The sequence below is a fragment of the Cololabis saira genome, chromosome 10 (assembly GCF_033807715.1).
Source record: "Cololabis saira isolate AMF1-May2022 chromosome 10, fColSai1.1, whole genome shotgun sequence".
NCBI lineage: Eukaryota > Metazoa > Chordata > Actinopteri > Beloniformes > Belonidae > Cololabis > Cololabis saira.
In genome coordinates this window covers 5,968,803-5,990,111 of record NC_084596.1, presented here as the reverse complement: position 1 = coordinate 5,990,111, position 21,309 = coordinate 5,968,803, and the positions used below count along the sequence as shown (strand labels likewise).

Genomic DNA, 21,309 nt, shown 5'->3' with positions numbered 1-21,309 from the left:
GCCTGGCAGATACGCCTGAGTGCAAGTTGTGCCAGAGGAGGGGCACCATGGAGCACATTCTGAGCTGCTGCCCAAAGGCGTTAGGAAAGGGGCGGTATCGCTGGCACCACGACCAAGTTCTAAAATCCTTGGCGGATTCCATCTGCACAGCGATACAGAACAGCAAGACCCAGGTCGCCCCGAAGCAGTCAATCACGTTTGTTAGAGCTGGGCAGAATGCAAAACACCAGCCAAACTCCGCAGGAGGACTCCTCGCTACCGCTCGTGACTGGCAGCTCCAAGTTGACCTGGGAAGGCAACTCAAGTTCCCAGCTAAGATAGCTGCCACTTCACTCTACCCAGATATGGTATTAACTTTGGAGTCCACCAAGCAAGTGGTCCTGCTGGAACTGACTGTCCCCTGGGAGGGCCGGATTGGTGAGGCCAATGAGCGCAAGAGGGCCAAATACTCTGAGCTCACCACAGAGTGCCGGAGCAATGGTTGGAGAGCCCGCTGCGAGCCAGTTGAAATTGAGTGCAGAGGTTTCGCAGGACATTCACTCCAGAGAGTGATCAAACTCCTTGGAGTTAGAGGACTGCAGTTGAGGAGAGCCACCAAGAACATCCTCGAGGCCGCAGAAAAGGCCTCGCGGTGCTGTGGATCCGTAGGGGGGATCTGTGGTGCGCTACTTGGACACAAGCCGGGGATTGATCACCCCCGGCTGGGTCGCCCGGGTGAGGGTGTATGATTGTTAAAGACCAGAAACACCCTGTGACCCCGGGTCAATCACTGATGACGTGTCCAAGTATCACCGTAAGGTGTATCAAGAAGAGGTGAGGCAGCCACCATCTGACAGATGCACAAAAAATAAACACAACTGAAGGAGAAATAATAGACATTTCTTCCCTGACCGGGAATTGAACCCGGACTGTGGTGGTGAAAGCACCAAATCCTAACCATTAGACCATCAGGGACACATGTGACATCATGACAACTTCACTGCAACTTCACTGCATCGCCAGTGAGTGTCGCCAACAGAAAAAACTTTACAAATGTGCATACGCCAGAATTGAGCGGTGCATGAAGCACCACAACTTCTCACATTTGAGTAACTTTCTGGACATCAGACCGTGAGCGTAGAAAGTGGTGTACAGATATTTTTTGTGCACTGCACTCTTTGTAAATGACACCCCTGATGGATGAGTTATAAATCACAGTCTTGTCTGAGGTTAAGACATCGTAGATTTAACAAGCCTTCTTCTCCCCATTAAGCGTTGTTGGCAGGATTTGAACCTGCGCGGGGAATCCCCAATGGATTTCGAGTCCATCGCCTTAACCACTCGGCCACAACAACCACTCTAAAATGTGTGAATCTGCAGAATCAGATAAACAAATGCAAGACCCTTTATTTAAAGATTGTTCCTCCTTTCTTCAAGGCAGGTGATTGTGCTGACTTGCATAATTCCAGGTACATATCAAAGTTTTCTGTTGCAGCTAAAGTTAGTCTGGTTGGTGAACTCGTGTGGTGAGGTGTGATTTTCTAGTTTTTCGCAATTGTAGATGCTCACAAATTGGCTATTTCGGAGGTGTCCATTTTTTAGGAGTTGGTGCAGTTGGAAGCCAACTACCTGGTGATCATGTCACCTACTCTCGTCCACTTGGCATTATGAGACAATTGCAGCGCATCTCAAGTTCAGCTTGACTACGTCAAAATCTGTGTAGACCTGGCGGTTATCAGGTTGCTATGCTCCTCAAGCTAGCCTATAGCTAGCTAGTGAAAAATGTCCTACTATCTATGTCTCTACATACCTGTCTAGATGGTTTTGTATAAGATTAAGGGGGAATAGAAACTAAATGATTGAATAAATTGAATCATATAATCAATCAATAACCTGCTGCACAGTTTCTGTAGTGTAGTGGTTATTTGGTTCGTCGCAAATGCAAAAGGACTCTGGTCTGAGTCTAACAAGCTGGACCTCTGGATCAGGACTGACGAGTGAACAGAACATCCACAGTTTTATCTTAGAAGAACTTCATCAATTAAAGCTTTTTTAGCAGGCCAACGGCAACTGGTGTGTGGAGGAGTCATTTTCATCCTATTGACCTTTGTTCACTTGTATCAGTCATGTATGTCCATTGTACCAAATAGCTGGTCTCTCCATCGGGGAATCGAACCCCAGGCCCAGATACTGCCCACTATACTAACATTGTCATAATTAAGAATTATTTAATCTAACCCTGGAATGTCATCAGACATGTGATGTCATTGCTACTTGCATCTCCAAGTCTGCATACTTTGCAGACATAACAGCAAAAACAATATTAAACAGTATTGCACATATGCACAGAACATACCTGAGAAAACACAGTGGGACACACAACCACAGCTCAGACACAGTACAACTTGTGGTCATCTCCTGTTCAGACACAGCATAAAATAAGCAATTACATACAAAACAATACACAACGAATGTTACTGGGTAACATTATGAAAACATGAGTGCATATTTGGTCACTTATATGAAGCATAGATATTTTTAATTAATTTGTTTGTGTCTGAGCAATCAGGAGACCATCTTACCCTCAGTATTGAATTTCGCTGTACTGAGGATTACCCACAATGCAACACAATATCTTCAAAATAAAATACATCAAATACAAACTGAAATCAAATAGAACTAACCATGGCTGTGTCCCAAGTTTAACATAATTGAACTATAATCAAAGTATTTCTTAACACTGTTACATATATATATATATATATATATATATATATGTAACTGTTGTGGTATGGTTTTTAAAGGACCCAAGTGCAGGGAGAGAGAGGGAGGCCAGAGGCAGGAGTTCTCAAAAACAAAAGGATTTAATCCAAAAAAGGCAAAACACAAGGCGCTGCAGAGCAGGATAAACAAAAACCAGGAACAGGGAAAACCGACGAGGAGACATGGAGGGAAGAACCAGTACGGACCGACAGGGAACCAAGGAATGACAAGACAAGATATACTGAGGGGATAACGAGACAAGACGAGACACAGGTGTGGACACAATCAGGGCAGATGGGACACAGGCGGGGCAAGACAGAACTGAAAGTTACAAACACTGGGGGGAAGTGTCAAACCCTGACAGTACCCCCCCCTCAAGGGACAGATCCCAGATGTCCCCAGAGTCCTAACCCAGGGTGGGCGGAGGGGGCCTGGAGGAGGGCCCAGGCCACACACGGCCAAAGTTCCGGGGGCCGACCTCGGGACCGGGCAGACCAGCGAGACCGCTCGGGGGGGCGTCCCCGAGGCCTAGGCCTGGGTCTTGGCGGGGGGCGTGACGGGGATTCTTGGCGTGGCTCGGGGACTTGACAGGGCTCGGGAACCTGACGGGGCTCGGGAACCTGACGGGGCTCGGGAACCTGACGGGGCTCTGGGACCGCCTCAGGAACCGAGGGCTGCGGGACCGCCTCAGGAACCGAGGGCTGCGGGACCGCCTCAGGAACCGAGGGCTGCGGGACCGCCTCAGGAACAGAGGGCTGCGGGACCGCCTCAGGAACCGAGGGCTGCGGGACCGCCTCAGGAACCGAGGGCTGCGGGACCGCCTCAGGAACAGAGGGCTGCGGGACCGCCTCAGGAACAGAGGGCTGCGGGACCGCCTCAGGAACAGAGGGCTGCGGGACCGCCTCAGGAACAGAGGGCTGCGGGACCGCCTCAGGAACAGAGGGCTGCGGGACCGCCTCAGGAACAGAGGGCTGCGGGACCGCCTCAGGAACAGAGGGCTGCGGGACCGCCTGGGGAGCCGGAGTCGGGGCTGACAGGAGGCGGGGAGCCGGAGTCGGGGCTGACAGGATGCGGGGAACCGGAACAGGGACTGACAGGATGCGGGGAACCGGAACAGGAGCAGACAGGATGCGGGGAACCGGAACAGGAGCAGACAGGATGCGGGGAACCGGAACAGGAGCAGACAGGATGCGGGGAACCGGAACAGGAGCAGACAGGATGCGGGGAACCGGAACAGGAGCAGACAGGATGCGGGGAGCCGGAACAGGAGCAGACAGGATGCGGGGAGCCGGAACAGGAGCAGACAGGATGCGGGGAGCCGGCGTCGGGGGGCAGAGGATCCCCGGAGCTGCCCGAGTGGGGACCCGGGTCCGTGGCGCTGGCTGCGGGGGTACCCGGGTCCGAGGTGCCGGCTGCGGGGGTACCCGGGTCCGAGGTGCCGGCTGCGGGGGTACCCGGGTCCGAGGTGCCGGCTGCGGGGGTACCCGGGTCCGGGGCGCTGGCCCCCCCTCAAGGGACAGATCCCAGATGTCCCCACAGTCCACATCCAGGGCGGGCTGGGGGGGAACACGGGTCCTCGGAGCTGGCTGAGGGGGGGCACGGGTCCTCGGAGCTGGCTGAGGGGGGGCACGGGTCCTCGGAGCTGGCTGAGGGGGGGCACGGGTCCTAGGAGCTGGCTGAGGGGGGGCACGGGTCCTCGGAGCTGGCTGAGGGGGGGCACGGGTCCTCGGAGCTGGCTGAGGGGGGGCACGGGTCCTCGGAGCTGGCTGAGGGGGGGCACGGGTCCTCGGAGCTGGAGCAGGAACAGGGGTCGATGCGTCCAGGACCACCGCTAGAGCAGGAACAGGGAGCGATGCGTCCAGGACCACCGCTGGAGCAGGAACAGGGGGCGATGCGTCCAGGACCACCGCTGGAGCAGGAACAGGGAGCGATGCGTCCAGGACCACAGCTGGAGCAGGAACAGGGAGCGATGCGTCCAGGACCACCGCTGGAGCAGGAACAGGGGGCGATGCGTCCAGGACCACCGCTGGAGCAGGAACAGGCTGGGGCTGGCGCTGGCGCCGTCGCTTCCCCTGGGGCTGAGAACCCCCGGGCCCGCCTCGAGCCAGGCGTGTTCCCCAGAAGGGGGGAACAGGCTGGAATGCGTCCAGGACCACCTCGGGAACAGGAAGAGGTGCGTCCAGGGCCCCCACCGGAACAGGCTGGGGCTGGCGCTGACGCCGTCGCTTCCCCTGGGGCTGAGAACCCCCGGGCCCGCCTCGAGCCTGGCAGGTTCCCAGAAAGGGGTCCCCATTTTTCTCTGCCTCTCGGCGGAAGAACTCAAAAAGAGTAATATACTCTCCCGCTGGGTCCATGTTGGTCGGTCCGTTCTGTTGTGGTATGGTTTTTAAAGGACCCAAGTGCAGGGAGAGAGAGGGAGGCCAGAGGCAGGAGTTCTCAAAAACAAAAGGATTTAATCCAAAAAAGGCAAAACACAAGGCGCTGCAGAGCAGGATAAACAAAAACCAGGAACAGGGAAAACCGACGAGGAGACATGGAGGGAAGAACCAGTACGGACCGACAGGGAACCAAGGAATGACAAGACAAGATATACTGAGGGGATAACGAGACAAGACGAGACACAGGTGTGGACACAATCAGGGCAGATGGGACACAGGCGGGGCAAGACAGAACTGAAAGTTACAAACACTGGGGGGAAGTGTCAAACCCTGACAGTAACGGGTGTAAGAATATCTTTTTGTTTTATTGAAATTCCTGCAGAAATATGCTATATAATCTGTGAATGTGTCCTGCAATGACGAGTCCAACAGCGCCATCTGCTGGTACAAAGTAAAGTTCAGGTCTCTTATTTTTATGACCGGAAACCGGATGCTGTTAGCAGTTTCCAGCTTGCTGCTAATGGTAAGCCACGAGTTTTTGATGCTCTGCAAAAAGGTTTATTAACTGCATTAAAACTAACGTGATAAATCTTTTACCATGCACAGTCATGTAACTGAAGTTGCCATGCTATTTCGGTGTGTTTTTGTTTTGTTTCTGCCGTCACTTACCTTGGTTTTGCCAAACTTTGTATTTTGTATCATAGATGTTGAAAACCAGTGGAGGTGCTAACCACATCGTGTGTGTGTGTATTGTCTCGCTCATTGCAGGTAAATTGTTCTGCTCCGTTTTATATTATTTTAAGTCACATTTTCAGGCTCATACTGTTAAGCAATATCATTGCTGTTATTCATGTAGTCTGATGTGTTTGCTGGTTTAAGGCAATTTGGTTATTTATTTTAACTGCCAATTTTTTTGTTATAATATTTTTCTATTTTCATAAATATTTAAAAAGGATGATGTTGGTTGAAATTAAACTTAAAAATATGTTTGGTTAAATTTATTGTAAAACTTAAAACCACTATACGATCACCTGATAAAAGTATCTTGTTAAAATGTATGTCAATTTTATTATTTATTATGATTTTTCTTTTGAAATGCACTTTATTTAATATGCTGTTAGCAGTTTCCAGCTTGCTGCTAATGATGTTGAAAACCAGTGGAGGTGCTAACCACATCGTGTGTGTGTATTGTCTCGATCATTGCAGCTGCCAAAATAAAAGCCTCATCATCCAGTCCAGCCTGAATGTGGATTCTTGGTGGGACGGGTACACAGCGGTTACATATATATATATATATATATATATATATATATATATATATATATATATATATATATATATATATATATATTTACACGGTGTATATATATATATATATATATATATATATATATATATATATATATATATATATATATATATATATATATATATATATCCTCAGTGTTGTGTCTCCCCTGGTGGGGGTTTTTACCTCAGTGTTGTGTCGTGACAACAAATAGAGGAAACACCAAAGAACTGACTTTCATCTCTCCCTTTCCTTTCTTGACCCTGGCCGTAAACTCTGGTTTGGAGCCTAACTCTAATTTAAGTTATATTTTATTATAATAAAAAATAAATAATAATAATAATAATAATAATAATAATAATAATAATAATAATACATTTTATTTATAGAGCGCTTTTAAAAAATCTCAAAGACGCTTCACATACACAAAGATAAAACATCAAGATCAAGAAAATTTAAATTAAAAACTACAGGATAAAAAGATAAGAGATAAATTATAAGATAAAGGATAAGAAACAAATCACATTATTCACAGATATTTTATCTCATTTTCCTCTCTACCTTTTTTTCCTTCATTTCAATTGTTTCATTTATACTATTGTCTTGTTTTTCTACTCTATTCATTTCATCTTAATATATAATATAATTTTTTATTTTATTATTTATTTTATCTGTTTTATTTATATTTATTTGTTTTATATTTATCTTAATCATTTGTGTATGTTTCTCTTGTATTTTAATGAATTTTCCTTTTATTTGTCTAGTTTTTTCTGTCAGCCGGACTAACCGGAGGCCTCCTCCCCTCCGGAGCAGGATATTATATATATTATATATTATATTATTATATTATATTCTATAATCAGCAGCTCCTCACATCACTCACTTTGAGAACAACTGAGCAGAATCTCTGAGCTACTTTCATACTCTCTAAAACTTTACCAGCCAGCCTGAACAAGGTTCTTTCCAGGACCCAAACACGTCGTGCAGAGCTTGTAATAAACACAATCTTTAATATAACTTTTTTTTTCAACAAATTTTATTTATTTTTCATCTTTTTTCTTTCTTTCTAAAACAGCACAAAAAAGCTTGTTTTAAGCTGAATAACCTGGTACACTATGAGGGGCTTTGAGGAAGAGTCAAAATAATAAATATATTGTGGCGGACACAATAACGGACCTCGCACCCATCAGGACTGTATGGAAGGGGGCGTGGTCACAAGCATTTATTTGGTTGCTTAGCAACGTGTTTGTTTTCAGTTGTCAACTGACAGTTTCTTCTGGTCAGTTGGATTCCGCTGTCACGGAATAAAGACGTGTTTTACCAACCTCTGGAGTCGAGCCTCATCCTGCCACATTGGTGACCCCTTGTTTGAACATGTTTGAAGAAACAGAAGACATCTCGTCTTCATCTCATCAGCCTCCGCAGCCCGCAAGTTCCGCTGCGGTTTTGAGGCTGCCTGACTTTTGGCAGGAGGACCCCGGCTCCTGGTTCCAGCATATCGAGGCGCTTTTCCGGCTACGGGGAATCACTGACGATGATTCCCGGTATCATCTGGTCGTCGTCGCCCTTGGCCAACAGTGCACCCGGCGGGCTCTGCAGCTGCTCCGTGCGCCTCCGCAACGGGACAAGTACGCCGCGCTGAAGCAGCTGCTGCTCCGGAGGTTCAGCCTTTCCGCCTCGGAGAGAGCGGACAGACTCCTCTCCCTGCCGGGCTTGGGTGACGGGTCGGCGGTGGAGCTGATGGACCAGATGTTTCTACTGCTGGTCCAGGACGATGGTGGATTTCTTTTTCCACATCTTTTCCTGCGCCAACTGCCGCCGCCCGTCCGCGCCGCGCTGGCGAACTCCAGCTGCCTTGCAACGGCTGACTACCGCGGCTTGGCTGAGGAAGCCGACCGAGTCCTGGTCGCTACCCGGAGTCTGGCCGTTCACCACGTCGCAACAACCGCCCAGCGATCGACGTCGGAGGACGCGGACCCAGCGGTGGTGGCTGCCGTGAAGACCCAGAGACGACGCGGGACAGATCTCTGTTTCTTCCACCAACGGTTCGGCGCCAAGGCGAGACGCTGCGTCCCTCCGTGTCAGTTCGAGCCGCCGGGAAACCGGCGCTCAGTGGCAGCGATCGGCGGTCAGGAGCTGCTGTTCATTGCAGACTCTGCATCAGGGAAACGTTTCCTGGTAGATTCAGGCTCACAGCTGAGCCTCCTGCCGCCAACCGCCACGGACCGGTCGACCGGAGGTAATGGACCGCCGTTAAGCGCCGCCAACGGCTCCTCCATCACCACTTTCGGGACCCGGTCAGTGACTGTTTGTTTCAACGGATGCCGGTTCGAGAGTGACTTTGTCATCGCCAGTGTTGCTGTTCCTATTATCGGTGCTGATTTTCTGTGTGCTAACGGTTTGCTGGTGGACGTCGCAAACCGCAGATTGATAGATGCAGTGACTTTTATGACTTTCCCGTGTGAGACTGGGGGATCTGGACCGCTAGCACACGCTAGTTTTTTAGCAGCAGGTAACGTGTTCCAACGTCTGCTGGCAGAATTCCCGCGGCTGATCAAACCTGTTTTTTCCACCGCGACAACCAGGCACGGCGTCGAGCATTACGTCACCACCACGGGGCCCCCGGTGTTTGCGCGTGCTCGTCGGTTAGACACACAGAAATTAGCCATTGCTAAAGAGGAGTTTGCCTCTATGGAGCGTTTAGGCATAGTTAGACGCTCCAAGAGCCCCTGGGCCTCACCGCTTCACATGGTCCCCAAGGCAGACGGTTCGTGGCGCCCGTGTGGGGATTTTCGCCGTCTTAACAACGTCACGGTGCACGACCGTTATCCAGTCCCGCACATCCAGGATTTTTCCGCGCATTTAGCAGGGACAACCATCTTTTCAAAGGTGGATTTAGTACGCGGTTACCACCAGGTTCCCATGAGAGCAGAGGATGTGCCTAAGACCGCTGTAATTACGCCGTTTGGGCTTTTTGAATTTCTGCGCATGCCCTTTGGCCTGAAGGGGGCAGCGCAGACCTTCCAGAGGCTGATGGACTCTGTGTTGCGAGACCTCACGTTCGTGTTCATTTACCTCGATGACATTTTGGTGGCCAGTTCCTCAACAGAAGAGCATTTGGCACACCTCAAACTGGTCTTCCGGAGGCTAGATGAACACGGCCTTATTGTCAACCCGGCTAAGTGCCAGTTCGGCCTGCCGGTTATTGATTTTTTTAGGGCACCGGATTTCAGCTCAGGGTGCAGTTCCACTGCCGTCTAAGGTTCAAGCGGTGGCAGAGTTTCCCCGCCCGGCCTCGGTTAAGGCGCTGCAGGAGTTTTTGGGTATGATTAATTTTTATAACCGTTTCCTCCCTCGCGCCGCCCACCTCCTGCAGCCGCTTTATGGAGCCTTGCAAAAAAAGAAAGGCTGTGACCCAGTGGACTGGACACCTGACCGCATCAGTGCTTTTGAGGATGCTAAGTCTGCCCTGGCCAATGCAGTACTTTTAGCTCACCCATCACCTTCGGCCCCCATTTCTTTGACAACCGACGCTTCGGACATAGCAGTAGGGGGAGTCGTAGAGCAGCGGGTGGCAGGAGTTTGGCAACCTCTTGCATTTTTCAGCCGCAAACTACGTGACAGTGAGCGAAAGTATAGTGTTTTTGACCGTGAGTTGTTGGCGCTGTACCTCGCCACCCGTCATTTTCGTTTTTTTTCTAGAAGGCCGTTCATTCACGGCATATGTAGACCATAAGCCGTTGATTTTTGCAATGTCTAAAGTGACAGAGCCGTGGTCCGCTCGCCAGCAGCGCCATCTAGCGTCCATCTCAGAGTTTACCACGGACATTCGGCATGTCGCGGGTAAAACAAACCTGGTGGCCGATTGCCTGTCACGCGCGCTGGTGTGCCCTGTAAACCTGGGAGTTGATTTTTCTGCTATGGCTGCTGACCAGGCTGATGACCAGGACATCGCGACTCTTAGGTCTGCTGGTACCGGTCTCAGACTAGAGAACTTGGCGGTAGAGGTCGGAGGTCCAGCTCTTCTCTGCGACATCTCCACTGGTCGGCCCCGTCCGGTGGTCCCAGTTTCCTGGCGCCGGCGGGTTTTCGATTCCGTACACTCCCTCTCACACCCTGGTATCCGGGCGTCAGTGAAACTGGTTGGGGCCAAGTTTGTCTGGCCCGGCCTCCGCAGGGAGGTTAAGGAGTGGGCAGCTGCATGTGTAGCATGCCAGCCGGCTAAAGTTCACCAGCACACAAAGGCGCCCCTGGAACCGTTCCCCATTCCAGCCAGGCGGTTTGACCATGTCCACATCGACCTGGTGGGCCCTCTTCCTCCATCGCAGGGTTACACGCACCTCCTCACCATGGTGGACCGTACCACCAGGTGGCCCGAGGCAGTGCCCCTTTCCTCTACAGGGTCAAAAGATGTGGCGCGTGCTTTCCTGGGTGCCTGGGTCTCACGTTTCGGTGTCCCGTCTGACATCACGTCTGACAGAGGCCCCCAGTTCATTTCAGAACTTTGGTCGTCGTTGGCAGAAGCTTTGGGAGTGCAGGTACACCGTACTACTGCATACACCCCCACAAGCTAATGGCCTTTGTGAACGTTTTCACAGGTCCCTCAAAGCAGCACTGCGTGCTGCGCTCTCAGATGGTAACTGGGTGGACCGCTTATCGTGGGTCATGCTCGGTTTGCGCACGGCCCCGAAGGAAGATTTAAATGCGTCGCCCGCAGAGCTCGTGTTCGGTCAGCCACTTCGTGTGCCTGGAGAATTTTTGCCTGAAAGCTCGGCTCCGCAAATTCACCCAGCAAGCGGTCCCTTCGCATCAAATCGTTTTTTGACACCGGGGCCTATTCACCACTGTTTTCCGCGAACATTCATTCCATCGAAGCTCAAGTCGGCTCAGTTTGTCTTCGTGCGGCATGATGCTCATCGCTCTCCTCTACGGCCTCCATACGACGGCCCCTTTAGAGTCCTCGAGAGAGGCCCTAAGGTTTTCTTGCTAGACCTAGGTGGCCGCAAAGAGCACGTGGCACTAGATAGGCTTAAACCCGCACACACTGTAGCGGATGAAGCTGTGGTCCCGGCCCAGGTCCCCCGTCGTGGACGCCCTCCACTGAGACCTCCTGTCGATGCTGCAAAGGATGGACGTTCTAATTTACCACCGAAGACTGTTATTTTTTCTCCGCAGCATCCTGCTCACACTGATGCTCCTGTGGTGGTACAGGAAGGACGGCGCAGCCGTTATGGTCGGCTGATTAAGCCACCAGTGAGGGACTGATGGGCCCTTCCAAGGACAACCTTCTGGGTGTTCTGGGGGGGGCTGTGTGGCGGACACAATAACGGACCTCGCACCCATCAGGACTGTATGGTAGGGGGCGTGGTCACAAGCATTTATTTGGTTGCTTAGCAACGTGTTTGTTTTCAGTTGTCAACTGACAGTTTCTTCTGGTCAGTTGGATTCCGCTGTCACGGAATAAAGACGTGTTTTACCAACCTCTGGAGTCGAGCCTCATCCTGCCACAATATATGAATAAATAAATAAATACATAAATATATTACATTTAGAAAGGGGTTAAAATGGTTAAGACAAAATTATTGGGAATGTTTGAAAAGTTAAAAAAATGTTAAAAACAAGGTATAAAAGGTAAAGGAGGCGGAGCCAGCAGGAGAGTATAAAAGGCGGAGCCAGCAGGAAAGTATAAAAGGCGGAGCCAGCAGGAGAGTATAAAAGGCGGAGCCAGCAGGAGAGTATAAAAGGCGGAGCCAGCAGGAGAGTATAAAAGGAGGAGCCAGCAGGAGAGTATAAAAGGAGGAGCCAGCAGGAGAAGCTCATTCTGCTGCTGGTAGTCGGTGAGGAAGCATCTCTCTCTCCCCAACTATTGCTTTACACAGGAAAAAAATCACATTATTCAGACATTTTATTTCATTTTCCTCTACGTGTTTTTCCTTCATTTCAATTGTTTCATTTATTCTATTGTCTTGTTTTTCTACTCTATTCATTTCATCTTTATATATAATATAATTAGTTATTTTATTATTTATTTTATTTTATCTGTTTTATTTAAATTTATTTGTTTTATATTTATCTTATTCATTTGTGTATGTTTCTCTTGTATTTTAATGATTTTTCCTTTTATTTGTATAGTTTTTTCTGTCAGCCGGACTAACCGGAGGCCTCCTCCCCTCCGGAGCAGGATATTATATATATTATATATTATATTATTATATTATATTATATTCTATAATCAGCAGCTCCTCACATCACTCACTTTGAGAACAACTGAGCAGAATCTCTGAGCTACTTTCATACTCTCTAAAACTTTACCAGCCAGCCTGAACAAGGTTCTTTCCAGGACCCAAACACGTCACACAGAGCTTGTAATAAACACAATCTTTAATATAACTTTTTTTTTTCAACAAATTTTATTTATTTTTCATCTTTTTTTTTTTCTTTCAGCCCAAAAAAAGCTTGTTTTAACCTTCCACCCGGACAAACCGGACACCGGCGGGCGTTCCTACGCCACGCTGGGGTCCAAACGTTTTCATTTGGCACACCTTCCTTAGTTGTTTTTGATTTAAAAACACCTTTTTGTTTATTTTATTTCATAAAATGTTCTTTAATTCTTTTTCATTTAAATGAGTTTAAAATTCCTTTCATTTTTTTTTTATAAAAATTATTAGATTTTTTTTCAAAACATCAAATAGAGGATTTCTTTCCTTCTTTTTGGAAAGCATTTTTGTTACATTCATTTTTTTATTCATTGGTGATTTCATTTGAACATTTATTTAAAACCAATTTTCAGTAACCTAAGATCTGGTGACGGAGAGCAGGAGGAGCTTACATTAATATATTATATTAATATATATCATATTCATTCTGCTCTCGCTCCTCGGACAGTGCAGACGTGCTTCACATCTGAGCCAGTGTTTCTTTGTGCACACATTTGTTTTATTGATTATTAATCACTTTTTTCATCTTCCTAATTAAAAACATCCTAATGGTGATGAATGAGTGAACCAGCGTCATTGGGAGCTGCCCGGACAGACCGGACACCTCCTGTCTACGGGGACAGGTTCCTTTTCCTAACACTAACCTTAACCACTAACCTTCACATCACAGGTCTGCAACTCCGCCAGTTCAAACTGAAGAGAAGGCAGAGTCGCTAACGTCGGCAGCAAAAGGGTTCTGGAATATGCAGATTTCTTTAGCGGGGACATGAAGCTCATGGAACTGAACACCGAGCTCCGCCCTCAGTGTTTCCAGTGCGTCCTTGCACTTCTCGGTTGGGAACGGAACCGCTGGTTTCTCAGCTGAGAGGCTTTGAGTGGCAGGGAGAGGGTTGCTAGGGAGATGGTAAAGTCGTGTTTTTGCACCTGTCCAATAAGCACCGCCAGTTTAAGCTCAAATCCTTTGATGTGGGAATACATGTCACAAATTAGTTTTCCCTTGCCTTGAAGCTGCAAGTTGAGGCCGTTTAAAATTTCTGACACATCTGTTAAAAAGGCGAGGTCCCATTTCCATTCTGTCGATCAGCTGTAGGCCAGTTTCTCCCTGTGTTAGGAGAAAGGCGTCGATTTCGGGTAGCAGGTCGTAAAAACGCTTCAAAACTCTGCCCCGGCTTAACCAGCGGACTTCAGTGTGGTAAAGCACGTCTCCGTGGGCTGATTCTAGCTTGGAGAGAAAGGCTTGGAACTGCCGGTGTTTAAGTCCGTTTGCTCGGATGAAGTTTATGCAGGACACAACCAGCTTCGTGACAGATTCCCACCTCAGAACCTTGCAGCACAGTGCTCGCTGGTGAATCAAGCAGTTTTAATAGTACTTAAAATAGTTGTGAATGTTCAGACAAATCTAATAAAACAAAGTAAATCTATTGTTCTATTGTAACTATCTATTGTAAATAGTTGATCTCTACTGTTGTGCTTTATCTGTAAATAGTAACAAATAAAGTGTACAATTATATTTTTAATAACAATATTTTTATTCAATAAACTTCTTAAAAGGTAATAACTTAAATTGGAAAAATAAAAAACTATGTACAAAATTAACATGTAAAAAGTGAACTGTTTGATTAACAAATTAAAAATTAACAACCTAACAATTAAACAAATTAACATTTACAACAAAAAAACAACAGCAAAAAACAACAGCAACTATTTATTTAAAAATTTTTCGAGCAACGAAAAAAGTCTGTCAGTGCCTGCTCTCTTGTGCCCTCCTTTCTTCCGCCTCTCTCTGCAGCCTCATGTCCTCCTTGATGAGCTCCAGAATGTCGCTCTCCCTACCCCTCTTCCCTGCTGCTGCTGCTGCTGAAGGCCCTGGCCGGCTATCCTCCTCATCCTCTTCCAGGGGGGGCCACAGAAGGCCTCTGTCCCAATACGTCAAATAATCATTGGATGTGTTTTTTTCTCTACTGTATTGTCTTTTTATTTTAGCCTTTGTATAGGATTGGGGCTAATTAAACTAACTTTTAACTACAAGATGTAAATATTAGTTTATTGTCTTACCTCCATGCCACGTTGGCACTATTCCTGGCCCCGGTGAACAAATCTTCGTGCACCGATCTGAGCCGGATAAACCTTTGTTTGCTCCTTGCTCCCTAACACAAAACTGAAATGTTCAGGTTTTGTTGTTGTTTCATGTCAACAGACAAGATGGTTCTTCAACAGCAAAATAATACTAATAATGTAATCAATACAAACATTTTACTGGACTTAAGATACTCAACAGTCAACCAGGGTTCACAACCAATGCGTTTTCGACAAGACTGAGGGCCAAACAACCACATTTCAATATGTGAAGTGCAGAAATCATAGAATCTCAGCAAAATCAGCAATAGATTTCAACAAGGAGCCTGTTTACCACCAAGTTCTGTTGATGTTTTTATTACACATAGAAATGCTAACTTTTTGGGAAGTAGGGTTGTATTTGTAGAAATCAATAAGCAAATCAAAAGTCATTACCATGAGGTTATGTATTAATGATTTGAATTCTACCTCACGGTAACGGTGATAGAGTCATAGAGGTTGCTTTTATCTATGAAATATGCCACTTTCAAAGTCAGGAACTTCAATACCATCTCTACCACAAAGAAAGTGGTGATGTGTTGGCAGACAGTCAGGGCCTTTGTCTTCATCTGAGAAGTTGGAGAGTTTTAAAACAGAGCAAGACAATACAGAGAGCAGGAGCACATGTGCTAAAGGAGATATGTGACAATGCAATAAGGACATAGGAAATAATGTTGATACAAGAAATCAATGAAAGAAAAATCTGTAAAAAGTCACAAATGCCAAACAGTTTACTGTACAACAAAGCCACAGTCCAGGCAGCTTATATTTGGCCTCCATTTTGTTAGTTTTTACATTGAACTTTTCCACACACACCAACATCTCACCTGGTTATGGTGATGACATCGGCCATAACAATCACTGTGGCCACATTGGAGAAGAGCTCTCCTTTCACCACGGCATCAAGTTTTTCCTTGAAATGAAACTGGAGCCACAACAAGAAGCCAATGAGTGAGTTGTGGGACGTCAGTACGACATCTGATGTAAAGCCAGTTGCTACCACTCTCGCCAGCACTGCTGCTAACAGTCTTCATACCCCCCTTGGCTGAAGGAATTGGATTCAGCATCATGTAAATGTGTCAGTCATGTTGTATTAGCATCATCAACTTCCCTATTATGGGGGGAACAAAAAGGTAGCAGTTTTGACGCTCCTTATACCACTGGTGTGCCTTGTGGATCCATCTTGAAGATCTCTGCAGGTCCAAAATCATCCCAATAAATAAATACATGCATTAAAAAGAAAAACCACACAAACACAACAAGCTCCTCTTGGAATTCAAGTGAGTTTTGGTAAGATGTATTTATGGGAGTTTATTAGAACATCTACTTCTTGTACCATTCAAGACCTCAAGCTTGTAAAGGTGTGTAAATGTTGAAAAATCAATACTTTAACTTACATCCTCCTGAATACCAGCGGTATTCTCTTCATCCTGTTTACTTGACTCGACTGCATCACTGCTGGACTCGGCTGGCTATCCAAAGACTCATCACTGCTGGACTCGGCTGGCTATCCAAAGACTCATCACTGCTGGACTCGGCTGGCTATCCAAAGACTCGACTGCATCACTGCTGGACTCTGCTGGCTATCCAAAGACTCAACTGCATCACTGCTGGACTCGGCTGGCTATCCAAAGACTCCAAATCCATTATTAACAGACCCTGGAAAAGCATAAACAAAGGCATATGTGTCATGGTTTCTCAGTTGGATATGTTTTTTTACTTGTTAACTCACTCTCCTGTCATTCCCTTCACCTGTGCTTCCCCAGCCCAGCTCCACACCTGGTTTCCCTCATCAGCAGTTCCCCTCATATACCGGCCCATTTCCACCTTCTAGTTTGCCAGATTGTCAAGTGTTTGTGCCTCACCTTCCAGCGTTCCCGATTTTTGATCAGTTTTCTGCCTGCCTGCCTGTCTGTCTGCGACCCTGCCTGATTCCGTTTTTTTTAATTTTTGCCTGCCCCCTTGGATTGTTTGCCTGATCTGCCTGACTACCCGGTTTTGACCCCTGCCTGCCTTTGACCCTGATTAAAGCCTCTTGGACTCTGATTGTGTTTGGTGTCGTGCATTTGGGTTCTCTGTCTTTGAGCCGTGACAATATGTGTGGAAAAGCAGGAGTGTTTCCTCAAGTAGCATCTTGAGTCTCTGAAGTTAATCGTTGATAACTACACAACTGGGAAATGACAAAGCACATTTTCTCAGGTGAAGCTCAAGACCCATCTGACGTGTGTCAAAAGGAATTTGGAGGGGGTTAGGAGTCTCCAGACCTCACCGTGGTTTTTAGAGGGAATGTTTTATAGTTGTGTATGCAGGTGCTTCTGAATCCCATATTTAAAAACCACGTTGACTCAGGGTTTCAGTAAAACAGGAAGGAAACATGTGACTGGTCCATACCTGCATGTGGAAACTGTCAATCACAATGTACAGCAGAACGAGAGGAGAAAGATTCTTCCTACAGCAATGATGGCCACAAAGTTTAGAGCAGCCCAGGTGGAGGTGGAAGTCGTTGTGTCAAACATGACAGTGCTCCAATCGGGGTGGATAGATGGGAAAACGACAACAGATGAAGATGTATGTGTGCAATGATAACATGTAATGATGATTGCATAGTATGGAAGGTCAAACACTTACCTGGAAGACAGTTGTCATGGACCAGAGTGAGTCAAAGTTTTCATTAATCAGGGTTCAGTCTTCCAAAAATACTGCAGAGACAGCAGATCACATTTACAAATACTGTCACTGTGGGACTCTGAATGCCACGATGAACAAGTACTTGTTATTGTCTGAGTCTGCAAACCCCAAGCAGTTGACGAAGGCCATAAACATGATCGAAAACGTAGAGGCTCCTTGAAGGCTCGGTCCGGACACGGCAGCGGTTTCTTCATGAGAAGTTCAACCGACGGCCCAGACGCAGCACACGAAGGACTATGACGGTAGGCCCGTTTTCCACAAGACTGAGGGCCAAACAAACATTTCAATATGTGAAGTGCAGAAATCATAGAATCTCAGTAAAATCAGCAATAGATTTCAACAAGGAGCCTGTTTACCACCAAGTTCTGTTGATGTTTTTATTACACATAGAAATGCTAACTTTTTGAGAAGTAGGGTTGTATTTGTAGAAATCAATAAGCAAATCAAAAGTCATTACCATGAGGTTATGTATTAATGATTTGAATTCTACCTCACGGTAACGGTGATAGAGTCATAGAGGTTGCTTTTATCTATGAAATATGCCACTTTCAAAGTCAGGAACTTCAATGCCATCTCTACCACAAAGAAAGTGGTGATGTGTTGGCAGACAGTCAGGGCCTTTGTCTTCATCTGAGAAGTTGGAGAGTTTTAAAACAGAGCAAGACAATACAGAGAGAAGGGGCACATGTGCTAAAGGAGATATGTGACAATGCAATAAGGACATAGGAAAGAATGTTGATACAAGAAATCAATGAAAGAAAAATTGGTAAAAAGTCACAAATGCCAAACAGTTTACTGTACAACAAAGCCACAGTCCAGGCAGCTTATATTTGGCCTCCATTTTGTTAGTTTTTTACATTGAACTTTTCCACACACACCAACATCTCACCTGGTTATGGTGATGACATCGGCCATAACAATCACTGTGGCCACATTGGAGAAGAGCTCTCCTTTCACCACGGCATCAAGTTTTTCCTTGAAATGAAACTGGAGCCACAACAAGAAGCCAATGAGTGAGTTGTGGGACGTCAGTACGACATCTGATGTAAAGCCAGTTGCTACCACTCTCGCCAAAAAGGAATCGTCATCAGGCGGTCTGCTGCCAACATCTATGTACACTCTTATCCTGTGTAGATAAAAAAATAGTCTAATCTACCCAAAGCGACACATGTTTCAAACATATGTTTCCAGTCCACCACGTCTTCCAGCCAAATGATCACGGTCCTGATTGTCACGTCATCATCATCCAGATCAAACTTCTCTACCGGGGTTTCTTCCCCGCTATCAGAGAAGTCACGTGACCATCTTCAACATGATAATGCACACCAGCTGGTTGGGAAACATTAAGGGTGGTGAGTTTATTTCACCTCTCACGCTCAACATTAAACTACGAGGAAGACTTGAGTCAGCACTTACGGAAGTGACGACAATGAAAAACAGCAAACTCCCCCCAGAAAGAGCGTCCATCGCTAGATACATTACATCTGTTATAATAGCATAATTCATCCACTAGGTGGAGACAAAGAGCATGTGTCCACATTAAGGACAGCAAGGCAAGCTAAATGCAGTTCATCCTCCACGTCATGTAAATAAATGGAATGCACACACACAGATCTGATTTGTATGTACACAGCACATCTGTGATGTGTGATAAACTATATCAACATTATTACTACAACGGTTATTGATCAAATTTGCAGAAAAGTTGCAGTGATTGGTTAAAATTGCAAGATTCCTGAAAAGATTCTCAAACTTCCCTACCAGGTGCAGCTTCTGGATGGATAAGATGTTAAACAAAGGCTTTTCTCCCAGATATACTTTCAATTGGTCTGTCTTGAAAATCAATAACAGAAAAAAGGAGACTGTTTTTTTTAAACAATTCTTATAAATATTTGAACAAATCAACTTACTTGGAACTCTGCTGAGAAGTCTCAACGGCCTGAGTGCCTGACAGACTTGAACACCAAAACCTGCAACAATGACATCTACCATCCTAAAAAGACGGTTGCAGACAGAAACAAGATAACCACGTTAACTTGGTGGGCTTGTGATTTCTCTGATTTCAGCTGAATCATTTTCATTTTGTGCTGAGTTTGATTGGAGGAAAATACAAAGTTAGTGTGACACAAAGAAGGATCCTTACAGACCAGACTCCATCCTTTGCATCTGAATATCAGTCATGTTAACTAAAAACTGTGTGGAGTTGGACAGAAAATAAGGGGAGAGAGGAGTCAGAAGGAAAAAACCAAGTTAGTAAGGTCCATGGATAGATGGACATAACATCGCCACTATAGGGGAAGAAAGAAAACCTTCTTTAATTTTATTTCAGGACAGAAAAAGCCTTGCAGTGAATGGAAATGTGTGTAGGGTACAGACATAATTTTAAATATTGGGAATAAAGCAGTAATTCAAACTTTTTATGATTCTACATATACACAATTACAAGGCTCCTGTGGGCTGTCCTGAAAGAGGCTCACGCTGAAAATCACAGCAACATTTTGTCACAATTAGCTCTCAATAATGCCTGGTTGATAACCGCATCAACAAAAACAAAAACAGAAAAACAAGTCAAACAAAGTCCAGCGAAGGAAAAAATAAATTAACACAGGGTAGCCTACAGGGGAAAAGTAACAAAGAAAACTAATCGCAGCGCCGTTATCCCTCAGAGGATGAGTAGAAAAAACTAAACAAAAGTCAGTGCGGTCCCCGCGGTGCGGTTATGCTTCCATACATTTAGTCCACAACACAAAGACAGAACTCCAACGGAAGGCAGATAATTGTCTCATGCAGGAGGGAAAAATAGGATATGCGCATCTTAAAGAATAAAATACATGCGTGCAGAATCCATGCATTTGGAAGCAAGTCATGGAGAAAGAGTCCATGCAAAAAAATAAAAAGCTCAGTTCAGGTATTGCATATTGAAGGAAAAAAAAGAATAGAATATCCATGTAGTTTTAGAGTTTTTTTCTTTTGTTTTTTTAGTAAAGTCATCAGTGTTTCCTTATTTGTACTTGTCCAGGTCGCTGAGTTCTTTTACCTTTATGATCTTTCCTTCCTCGGGTGTAGATCAGTTTTATGAACACAGCACAATTCCATGTCCAGGTTGATTGTATTTTATTTTGCTTCTTCTGGAAGCGAGCCTCTTTTGCAATGGTGCCATTCTTTTTAGTGAGGTGTTCATTCATGAATACGTCAGTATTTGCAAGCTTCTTTCTTTGCTTCATGAGGGCTGTTTTATGTTTACAGTGATTGCTGGGAGGGTTTCCGGTCCTTGCTGGGGAGAGTGTGGCTTTTTGCTCCTTTGCCCAGGAGATCCTCATTGAAGTCCCCACAAATAATGATAGGCTGGTGATTTAGCAATTCCAATGCGTCCAAGAGACTTTTCATGTTTGGAGAGAAATGTTCTAACCGGAAACTTTGAGGTTTGTACACAGTGGCTATTAGTACTTTGACTGGAGCCTCAATGTTTACAACAACAAACTCTGAATCAGTGACAGCGTACATGTATCTGCGAGTTTCTGTCTGAACGTTGCTGCTACAGTCACTGCAACTCCACCATGTTCACACAGGTGTTGAAAGAAAGCTGTCTGCTGCTGTGAACATGTTATATCCTCCAGATGGAAACCTGGGGATTCAGAGGACCCGGACAGATGTGTCTCTG

The 21,309-nt window shown here is 46.1% G+C and overlaps 1 protein-coding gene and 2 non-coding genes across 3 annotated transcripts in view; all 3 read right to left on the bottom strand.

Moving 5' to 3' along the window:
* The window catches only part of LOC133452321 (NLR family CARD domain-containing protein 3-like), a 674,416-nt gene that overhangs the window by 327,370 nt on the left and 325,737 nt on the right, over window positions 1–21,309 (bottom strand). The window lies entirely within an intron of this gene.
* On the bottom strand, window positions 883–954 carry trnae-uuc (transfer RNA glutamic acid (anticodon UUC)). The gene has a single exon. It is a non-coding gene; the product is annotated as a tRNA-Glu (tRNA).
* On the bottom strand, window positions 1,253–1,334 carry trnas-cga (transfer RNA serine (anticodon CGA)). Its single transcript has one exon. It is a non-coding gene; the product is annotated as a tRNA-Ser (tRNA).